Source organism: Arachis ipaensis, chromosome B10, assembly GCF_000816755.2.
Source record: "Arachis ipaensis cultivar K30076 chromosome B10, Araip1.1, whole genome shotgun sequence".
NCBI lineage: Eukaryota > Viridiplantae > Streptophyta > Magnoliopsida > Fabales > Fabaceae > Arachis > Arachis ipaensis.
In genome coordinates, this window is record NC_029794.2 from 34,739,283 (window position 1) to 34,750,712 (window position 11,430).

Genomic DNA, 11,430 nt, shown 5'->3' on the forward strand with positions numbered 1-11,430 from the left:
TCTCTCCTCTCTTTAGGATTAGGATTTAGAATTAGGATTTTATTCGCTTTCAGGATTATCTCTTTATCAGGTTCAATATTCCTTTTCATTATTTTCTCAATTTAACTTATGAATTCTTCTATGTTACAGATTACTCTTTGAATTAATGTTATTTGAGGTATTTCAGTTTATTATTGATCTCTTTTATTTACATTATTGTTATTTCTATCTGAAGACATTTTTATTCCAGTAGATTTACTTTCCTCCCTTTTGGTCTTGGTTAAGAAATCAGTAATTCAGGAGTTATCAAACTCAAACATGATTGATAATTGTTATCTTTTTTAATTAAATTGAACTTCAATAATCCCAATCTTTTCTTAGGAAATAAATAGGATTCGAAGATCAAACCAATTAATCCATTGACCTTCCTTTATCTTAGTAAAGGTTAACAAAGTGGAATTAAGATTCAATTCTCATCATCATTGATAAGGATAATTAGGATAGGACCTCTAATTTCTCATACCTTGCCAAAAGTTTATTTACAGTCATTTATTTAATTTACTTGCCATTTAAATTGCTTGTTCTTCATTTACTTTATTTGCTAATTAAACCATTCGCTCCTCATTCTCAAAACCCCAATTTACAACTTCCATAACCAATAATAAAAACATACTTCCCTGCAGTTCCTTGAGAAGACGACCCGAGGTTTGAATACTTCGGTTATCAATTTACTTAGGGGTTTGTTACTTGTGACAACCAAAACGTTTGTATGAAAGGACTTTTGAAGGTTTAGAAACTATACTTGCAACGAGGATTTATCCACAAATTTCTAGACCTTGCAAAAGTTCTCTCATCAAAATGGCGTCGTTGCCGGGGAACTGCGATTGTGTGCCTTATTATTGGTTATTGTAAATATTTTTCTTTTACTTGTTTATTTGTCTTTATTTTTCCCTTTTTATTTCTATTAGCTACTATGAATTCTCACCCCTCTCGCTTTGAGTTTGGTTCTAATGTTATTGAAAGGAATGGAAGTTATAACAGGAACATGCATCAAGGTCAGAACAATCAAAGATGGATGGAGCCAAGAGGATCTGATCAACCCTTTAGGCAACAACACCCTCCAAGATATCATGGACAAAGACCATTCTACAATGTATACCAAGCCAATAGACATGGTGGCCAACCCTGCAATTACCCACAAGCCCCACCATGTGCTTATAGACCACCCTCTCAACATAATTTCGAACCACCACACTCACAAGCTTCTTTTCACCATTCACCACCATATCATCCTCATTTACCCCGATTCCAATCCAATTACTCCCAAACACCACCACCTCCCAATGTACCACGTCCAAATCCAGCACCCCGAGAATCAGAGGTTCGCCTCAAGAAAACAGTAGATCGACTTCAAACAACCCTTCATCAACTGGAGCAAGCAATAAGTCAATTATCTTCTAGTTGTTCGAACATTCAAGGACCTCCCACAACTCCGTGTGGACAATCTAATGATGAGCGTAGCATGAAGGAGATACTAGAAACTCCAGTGGACAGAACAGAGCATGACTTCATACTAGAACAAGTAGAGGAAGCTGTCATTATACAAGAAGAAGAGTTGGTTGAAGACTTAGGAGATGCTGAACCTCCATGGAAATCCAAAGTTGTGGAGCATTCTGTCAAGGATGTTACAATTGATGCTAAGGAGAATAGTACACAACCCCCAGAGCAAGTCTCTCATGAAGAACTAGACAGAATAACCCAAGAAGCAAGTCTCCTTGATGATGATAGTCACAAGTCAAGTCCTCCTAGTAATGAACTTGCATCCGCAAGTGAATTCTCTGAGATCGAAGAATCTTCCCCAAGTGAATACGAAGATGATACGGAGGTAGATTTCTCTCAACCTCTAATCTATGACTTAAGTGATGAGAAAGACATAGATGGCTTTGATCAGGACATGGATACATTTGAAGAATCTTGCAAAGAAGTGGAGAAATTCACAGAAGAGCACAAGGGAGTAGAACTCACAGAACCACTGGAACCACCTATCCCAAGGCCATTACCACCCAATACAAGTTTCAAGTGGGTACAATCCTTAACCTTTAACTGTGTTTTTCCACTTGAATATGGTTTGCTTGAAACAGATGGCCAGCTTAGAGCTCTCTGCGCCTTTAAGAGTAAAAGGAAAATGGCTCGTACTCAGAGCTGGTGCACAAGGTTCAATAAGGTTCCACGCTTCAACTCGAAGTGTACGGATTGGCATCATGATCTATCAAATGGATCTTGGAAAACGTTTGGTTATTCTGGTGAGAATCTAATTTCTAAACCGCCCAGATGGAAAAATATAGATCAAGACAAAGGCGGATTTAAAAGCCAAGTTTGGGATCCTGGAATCTATTCTGACATTCGTCACCCCGGGAGCCTGAGAATCTATATGAAGCTGCTCAGAAGCTTTACATGCCTAGTTTGGGACCCCAGAGGCTATTGGCATTCCAAGCGTTGGTGGAGATTTCTGGATGAATTTAAGCACAAGCCACCATAACAGGAAGCTCATCCAATGTCCAACTTAAGGACTTTAAGTAAAACTGCTAGGTGGGAGACAACCCACCATAGTATGATCGTTCCTTTCCTTTTAATTTTAATTTTATTCCATTTTGTTTATTTTTGAGTTTTATTTTATTTTTATTGAACCTGGAATCATGCATAACATTCATATTAGCATTTCATTCTGCATTTTGCACAAAAAAAGAGAAAGGGTGTGCAACGCGACTGCATCACTCATGCGATCGCGTCAAATTGCAAAAAACACTACCCACGCGACCAAGTCATTCACGCGGCCGCGTGCTCTGGAGATCAGCGTAAAGATCTAACGTCCAGAAAGTTAGGCAGGAATCGTGCGACCATTGTGCGTTTCGCACAAACGGCCCACGCGATCGCGTCCCTGACGCGATCGCGTCACTTGCACATCATCCATCCCACGCGATAGCGTGAGCAACGCGATCGCGTCGCATGGATTGCACAACACCCCAAAAGGAGACAGAGAGTTGCGCTGAAACGACACTGGATTCGTGCGTTTAGCACAATTTCCAACGACGTGATCGCATGCCCAGGCGATCGCGTCATTCACTCTTTTTGCCCTTCACGCGATCGCGTCGACCCCCATTTCACCCTCTCAGGATCATAAGCTTCTTCTTCAGGAGAAGCCTCTTGAGTACTGTTGGATGCAGCTTGCATTTCATTCAGACTCTGAGAGATCATATTGAAGTCTTAACAGTATCACATATCTGCAAGAATTCAGTTAAGAACTGAAAAGGATCTTCAGATGGAAGTCCATGAAACTTGCAGTTCTGCTGCATCAGAGAAACTTATTGAGGTTTCAGCTCAAAGTTGTTTGCTCCAATGGCAGGAATGGAGATGCTTCTTCCATGTAGACTGGAATTAGGTGCAGTAAAGTCACCAAGCATCTTCCTTACATTATTATTATTTTCGGCTGCCATCTCCTCTGCCTGTTCGAAAATTTCTGAAAGGTTATCTCTGGATTGTTGTATTTTAGCTTCTCTTAATTTTTTCTTCAGAGTCCTTTCAGGTTCTGGATCTTCTTCCACAAGAATGTTCTTATCCTTGCTCCTACTCTTATGACAAAGAAGAAGGCATAGAAAAATAATATTAATAATAATAGAGATCATTTATACCACAGTATATGGATCCCTGTGTGAGTAGAAGAAGAGGGGGAGACAAAGAATGTAATATAATGGAAGAAGCACAACTGTGAGGAGGCTAGATATGTGAGATGAGATGTTAGGATATGAATGAATAAATAGAATGAGATGGGAGAGGGAGAATTTTCGAAAATGAGTTAGTGATTTTCGAAAATGGTTTTTGAAAAATGTTAGTAATTTTCGAAAATTTTTTGAAATCAAAAATAAAAAATAAAAATAATTAGTTAATTAGAAAGAAATTTTGAAAAAGAGGGAAGATATTTTCGAAAATTAGAGAGAGAGAGTTAGTTAGGTAGTTTTAAAAAAGTTTAAGAAACAAAAAGTTAGTTAGTTAGTTGAAACAAATTTTGAAAAGATAAGAAGTTAGGAAGTTAGAAAAGATATTTTTGAAAAAGATAAGGTAAGAAGATATTTTTGAAAATATATGATAGAAATTAGTTTTTGAAAAAGATTTGATTTTTAAAATCTCAATTAATGACTTGATTCATAAGAAATCACAAGATATGATTCTAGAACTTAAAGTTTGAATCTTTCTTAACAAGCAAGTAACAAACTTCAAATTTTTGAATCAAAACATTAATTGTTATTGTTATTTTCGAAAATTTGGTATAAAAATAAGAAAAATATTTTTGAAAAATATTTTTGGAATTTTCGAAAATAACTAAGAATTTTGAAAAAGATTTGATTTTTGAAAAAGATTTTGAAAAAGATAAGATTTTCAAATTGAAAATTTGATTTGACTCATAAGAAACAACTTGATTTTTTAAAAATTTTGAAAAAGTCAACTCAAATTTTCGAATTTGATGAGAGAGAAAGGGAAAGATATTTTTTTTTTTATTTTTGAATTTTTATGATGAGAGAGAAAAACAACAAAAAGACTCAATGTATGAAAATTTTGAATCAAAACAATGAATGCATGCATGAATGATATGAATGTCAAGATGAACACCAAGAACACTTTGAATGTCAAGATGAACATCAAGAACATATTTTTGAAAAATTTTTGATGCAAAGAAAACATGTAAGACACCAAACTTAGAAATCTTTCATGTTTAGACTCTAAGAAACGAAAAATGCACATGTAAAACAAGAAAAGACACAAAACATGCAAATGCAAAGATCAAACAAGAAGACTTACCAAGAACAACTTGAAGATCATGAAGAACACTATGAATGCATGAATTTTCGAAAAATGCAAGATGCACATGCAATTGACACCAAACTTATAACATGACACAAGACTCAAACAAGCTACACAAAAAATATTTTTGATTTTTATGATTTTTTTAAATTTTTTTGGATTTTTTTTTTCGAAAATTATATGAGAAGGAAAAAATAAGGATTCCAAAATTTTTAACATGAATTCCAGGAATCTTGCATTCTTAGTCTAAAGCTTCAGTCTAGGAATTAGACATGGCTCACTAGCCAGCCAAACTTTCAATGAAAGCTCCGGTCCAAAACACTAGACATGGCCAATGGCCAGCCAAGCTTTAGCATGTAATTCAGACATGACATGCCTGACATACCCTATAGTCATATAAGAGCTGATGGTTGGAAGCCTCAGTCCAAAAGAATTTAGACATGGCTTTACAGCCAGCCAGGCTTCACATGCTTCATGAAACACTAGAATTCATTCTTTAAAAATTTTGAATAAATTTTTGAAAACATTTTTTTATTATTTTTTTTCGAAAACAGATGAGAAAATTTTAGAAATATTTTTGAAAAATTTTTGAAAATAAAATAAAAATAAAATTACCTAATCTGAGCAACAGGATGAACCGTCAGTTGTCCAAACTCAAACAATCCCCGGCAACGGCGCCAAGAACTTGGTGCACAAAATTGTGATGTCCAGGCTCGAACAATCCCTGGCAACGTGAGCAACTTGGTACGCGTAATCGTGATTACACTGTAATTATGTAAAATTCATGTCTCTTTCTTTCCCTGGCAATGGCGCCAATAACATGGTGCCAATACCATGGTTCACAACTTCGATACAACTAACCAGCAAGTGCACTGGGTCATCCAAGTAATACCTTACGTGAGTAAGGGTCGAATCCCACGGAGATTGTTGGTATGAAGCAAGCTATGGTCACCTTGTAAATCTCAGTCAGGCAGATATAAAGTGATAATGGTGTTTTCGAATATGATATAATAAAATAGGGATAGAGATACTTATGTAATTCATTGGTAGGAATTTCAGATAAGCAAATGGAGGTGCTTTCGTTCCTCTGAACCTCTGCTTTCGTGCTATCTTCATCCAATCAGTCTTACTCCTTTCCATGGCTGGCTTTATGCAAGGGCATCACCGTTGTTAGTGGCTACATCCCCTCCTCTCAGTGAATAATATGCTCACGCACCCTGTCACGGCACGGCTATTCATCTGTCGGTTCTCGATCATGCTGGAATAGGATTCACCCTCCTTTTGCGTCTGTCACTAACGCCCAGCACTCGCGAGTTTGAAGCTCGTCACAGTCATTCAATCATTGAATCCTACTCGGAATACCACAGACAAGGTTTAGACTTTCCGGATTCTCTTGAATTCCGCCATCATTCTAGCTTACGCCACGAAGATTCTAGTTAGGAGATCTAAGAGATATTTACTCTAGCTTATTTCATGTAGAACGGAAGTGTTTGTCAGACACGTGTTCATAGGGGAGAATGGTGATGAGCGTCACACATAATCATCACCTTCATCACGTTCTTGGGTGCGAATGGATATCTTAGAAGTGAAATAAGATGAATTGAATAGAAAACAGTAGTACTTTGCATTAATCTTTGAGGAACAGCAGAGCTCCACACCTTAATCTATGGAGTGTAGAAACTCTACCGTGAAAATACATAAGTGAAGGTCCAGGCATGGCTGAGATGGCCAGCCCTCTAAAACATTATCAATAGTCTTCTAGGATGAACAATGGATTAAAACTGAGACCAAAGATGTCTAATACAATAGTAAGAGGTCCTATTTATAATAAACTAGCTACTAGGGTTTACATGAGTAAGTAATTGATGCATAAATCCACTTCCTGGGCCCACTTGGTGTGTGTTTGGGCTGAGCTTGAGTGTTGCACGTGCAGAGGCCATTTGTGGAGTTGAACGCCAGGTTTTGATCCATTTCTGGCGTTCAACTCTGGTTTTAGATCCTTTTCTGGCGCTGGACGCCAGATTTGGGTAGAAAGCTGGCGTTGAACGCCATTTTACGTCATCTATTCTTAGCTAAAGTAGGGACTATTATATATTTCTGAAAAGCCCTGGATGTCTACTTTTTAACGCAATTGGAAGCGCGCCATTTCGAGTTCTGTAGCTCCAAAAAATCTATTTTGAATGCAGGGAGGTCAGAATCCAACAGCATCAGCAGTCCTTCTTCAACCTCTGAATCTGATTTTTGCTCAAGTCCCTCAATTTCAGCCAGAAAATACCTGAAATTACAGAAAAACACACAAACTCATAGTAAAGTCCAGAAATGTGAATTTAACATAAAAACTAATGAAAACATCCCTAAAAGTAACTAGATCCTACTAAAAACATACTAAAAACAATGCCAAAAAGCGTATAAATTATCCGCTCATCACCCCATTACCCCTACTTTTCCCTCCCTTCCTCCAAACAGCAGCCACCGCCGCCGCGCCACCCTCCTCCGTCGCGCCCGACACCACCGCCACCATCTCCCAGCCACCTCTCTGCCCCACTCTCCTTAATTCGCCTACCAGGTTCCAATGAACGCCACCCTTCTCTCCATTCGTAGTTAATTTATATTTTTCTGTTTATGTTCATATTTAGGCTAGTTAGATATGCATGTTGTAGTGGATTCTAGGCTGTTAGGTAGCCTAGGATGTGGTTAGTGGATTTAGGCCTGTTTAATTGCACTGTTCGTGTTTCTTATTTTATCAATTTGCAATTTTGCTGTTGTTGTGAAGTTAGTGATGTTCATATGCTGCTTTTCAAATTCATGCTGCTATGCTCTTTCTTATTCATACTATTTACTTGCAGCTTTTCTGTGCTGTTTATTTTCTGGGACAATCCAATTTTAGTCGGAATGCTGCCCAAATTTCTATAAAATATTTCCATTCATGTCTTGGTCTTGGCATTTTCAACTGTGCTTTTCTTAGATTTAACCAAATCAATTCATGAATACCAAGGCAAGCTTTCTCATTCTCTTTGATTTCCTGGTTCATAATCTGCATTTTTGATGTTTAGATTCTAATTTTTGCTATTTCTATATCTATCTGAATCATCATCAACCTAATTTCCTTGTTTGGTTATGAGTTACCTGTAGCCTTTACTTGTGAATGCTTGTTACTTAGAAACTTATCATTATGCCACTTACATTAACCCACTTTTTACTAACTCACTAATTTTAACTTCTTAAACTCTTTTTCAATTCTAACCAAACCTACCCTTTCAAAAACAATTTCTTCTGGTTTTTTTTCACTTTCTTTTAACCTTCTAACCAAGGCATAATGTTAATTTTCCTAATTAACTTGACTTCCATTACATTTTGGATTGTGAATTCTTCTTTTTAGACTTTTAACTCCTATACAATCCTTAATGCATATTTACTTAACTCATTTTCCTTATCCTATTGCTCCTTTGCCACTTTGTGTTTCTTTTGACTATTTGCCTACTTGTTTTCCTGTTTTTATTATATCCTAGTTTTCTATTTTTCAGGATGTCTGCCAGCCAAAGAAAAGGAAAAGCAAAGGCTACTACTGGCAAATGTAAAAGAGGAGAATCCGCTATGTCCATCATGGACATCATGCACGATGACTCCTGGCGGGAGAAAAACTTTACCCCGCAGGAGAAGGCTGACCAGCTACTCCCTGCTACTGATCCCGTAAAGTTTGCAAACCGATACTGTGAGCTGAAGTATCTGGTGTTTGCAACCTCTAGGAACCTATACCTGGAGAGGACTCTGAAGATCCCAGAAGAACTCCAGCAATACACCTCTGATCAGATCAAACAAAGAGGCTGGTTCTTCCTGGAAAGAAACCTGACTGAGGTGAATGCATCTTGGGTAAGGAAATTCTACTGCAATTACTTCAAGACTTCCCTAGATGCAGTGAACTTAAGAGGGAAGCAGATTCTGGTCACTGAAGAAGCCATTGAAGATGTTCTGAAGCTTCTGCCTAAATCTGATTAGCTGGATGGTTATCAAAAAGCTGAGGAAGACATGCGCTTCATGAAGTTTGATTGGGATGCAGTCAAGGCCAGAATAGCCCTTGACCCGACCATTCCTTGGATTATGGGTCAGAACACCACCATGCCAAAAGGAATCAAGCGGATTTACTTGAATGATGAGGCTCGGCTATGGTATCAGATACTTAGTAACTTCATTATGCCGAGTACTCACGAGACTGAGATACCAGCCGCTATGATCACCCTCCTATGGTGTGTGATGGAGGGTAAGGACCTGTACCTGCCATGCTTTATCCGGTACTATATGGCCAGGGTCCATGTCCGAGGCACTCTTCCCTTTTCTTATCTGATTACACAGCTAGGCCGTCGAGCTGACGTGCCTTGGGAGGATGCTGATGAAAAGCCACCTGCTGCAGAATGCAAGAGGATTATCCCTCACAGCAGGAACTTTCTGTCTTTGGGCTACAGACCTCCATTCCTCACTGCTACTGCTGAGACAGCCACACCATCTGCCGGCTCCTCTTTTTCCACAGCTACCCCTGCCACCACCACTGCACCTCCACCTGCCCCAGAGCCCGTCTATCATCTAGTGCATTGCCTGTTTTGACGGCTTGACCAGATGGAGCATCACAACAAGCGACGCTATGAACACCTGAAGCTGATGATACGATCTGGCGACATCTCCTCCGAGCCTGACACACCATCCGAAGCATCTGAGGAGGAGGCGGATGATCATGAGGCAGAGACCCATCCACAGAGCGAGGCTGCACAGGTAGGCACAGAGCAGGCTGTATCACATCAGGAGGCTCCGCCTCAGATTCAGGCTGTAGACCCCGAGATCCCTATCCAGTCAGCACCTCCTCTGCAGCAGGCAGATCTTCAGACCACCACCACAGAGACTCCAGCTACCCGTCCTTCCAGTGATGACACCCCTTTCACACCTTGCTTGAGTGAGCATCAGGGATGATGCTTCATTTTAAGTGTGGGGAGGTCGCCATCTCTGGCGTATTTTTTTGGTGAACCACTACAGACTCTTTTATTTTATTTTGCTATTTTTCTGTATTTTTATTTTTATTTTTATTTTCTCAGTACTTATACATTGCTATTTTTATATATATTTACTCTATTTTCTGCATTTCGCATTTTTAGTTCATATTTTAGCCATTTAGTTTAGTTGCAATTCTAACTTATTAGTTATAGAAATTGTGGATTGATTAGTATAGTTTACCCTTTTTAGCATAAGATAGCTTAGTTTAATTTGAAAATATAAAAAGGAAGTAAACTAGAGACTTGAACATAATAGAAACAACCCACACCTTGTGTATATAGCATTACATGTTAGTTAGTTAACAACATTTCATCAAGGAGAAACACAAACTTTAAAGCCATTCAATATAAATTTTACATTGAGAATAATGGAAATTTTTAACTAAACCTGCATGACATACATAACTGATAAATAATTTTTGAGCTAGAGAACACACAGCCTGCGAGTTTTGAGCTTAATTGTATGGTTACATTCAAACCATAATTTTTATTCCTGTGTGTTTTGCCCTTCTTATTTATTCTGATGTTCTTTATTTTGTTTTAATCTATATGTCCGATTATAGAATAGAAATACATACCAAGAGAGTGATTGAGGCCATTATTTAATTTTAGCTCACTTATCCCAAAATAGCCTACCCTTTACATCACCCTTGTTAGCCCCCTTGAGCCTTTAAATCCCCTCTTATTCTATAAACCACATTACTAGCCTTAAGCAGAAAAATAAAATAAAAAAATTCCAAGTTGAATCCTTGGTTAGCTTAAGATAGGAAGTATGTATGGTTTACATGTGGGAAACCTATTGGGAACATGGATGATAAAAAAAAAACAAAAAGGTAGAAAAGTTGAAAAGAATAAAATAGTTCAAAATAAAAGTTTTGGAAATCATGCTCATGTGAAATCCAAATAATTGAATGACCATGTGCATAAAAAAAATGTCATTTTTTAGTAGTTGAATAAAGGGGACACAAAAGAATTCCCCAAATGTGAAATAAAGCAATGCACATGGGATAAATAATAAATATTGAAACATGAGCATGTAACATCATAAGTGGGAAAAAGTGGGAAAATTGGGTAAAGAAGCTTTACTTTACAAAGTATGTATGTTAGGTGAGATCTTAGACTAATCAAGGATTCGCTTAATTAGCTCACTTAGCCTTATACATATACCCTTACCTTTACCTTGACCCCATTACAACCTTAACTAAAGACCTCATAATTTTTTTGGTATGTCTATATTCTATAATTGTTGATTGGTTAGATGAAGAACAAAGTTATAGAAAGTAAGAATAAAAAGAAGAATAGAGTGATTAACCCAATAAACACTGAGTGACTAGAGAGTAAACACAAAATCCAGTGAGGGTTCAATAGCTCATTAACATATATCTCTGCTTAAAGTATAAATTGTCTTGCAAGTTTATAAAATATTTTTCTCTCCCATCTCAATTGTAAAGGCACTTTATCACTATCTAAGGTTTGGCTATATATATATATATGACTCCTTGAGAATGTGAATTAATTCAACTACATGCAAGCTTTATATACAAGTGAATAAAAA

The 11,430-nt window shown here is 37.6% G+C and overlaps 2 long non-coding RNA genes across 2 annotated transcripts in view; one reads left to right on the forward strand and one right to left on the reverse strand.

The window, feature by feature from the left end:
* Positions 4,733–11,430, forward strand: part of LOC110267407 — a 21,735-nt gene continuing 15,037 nt past the window's right edge. Inside the window, exon 1 of the long non-coding RNA XR_002354968.1 lies at positions 4,733–4,745. This is a non-coding gene — a long non-coding RNA (uncharacterized LOC110267407). The remainder of the gene's footprint in view (positions 4,746–11,430) is intronic.
* Positions 5,066–11,430, reverse strand: part of LOC110267406 — a 15,130-nt gene continuing 8,765 nt past the window's right edge. Inside the window, exon 3 of the long non-coding RNA XR_002354967.1 lies at positions 5,066–5,076. This is a non-coding gene — a long non-coding RNA (uncharacterized LOC110267406). The remainder of the gene's footprint in view (positions 5,077–11,430) is intronic.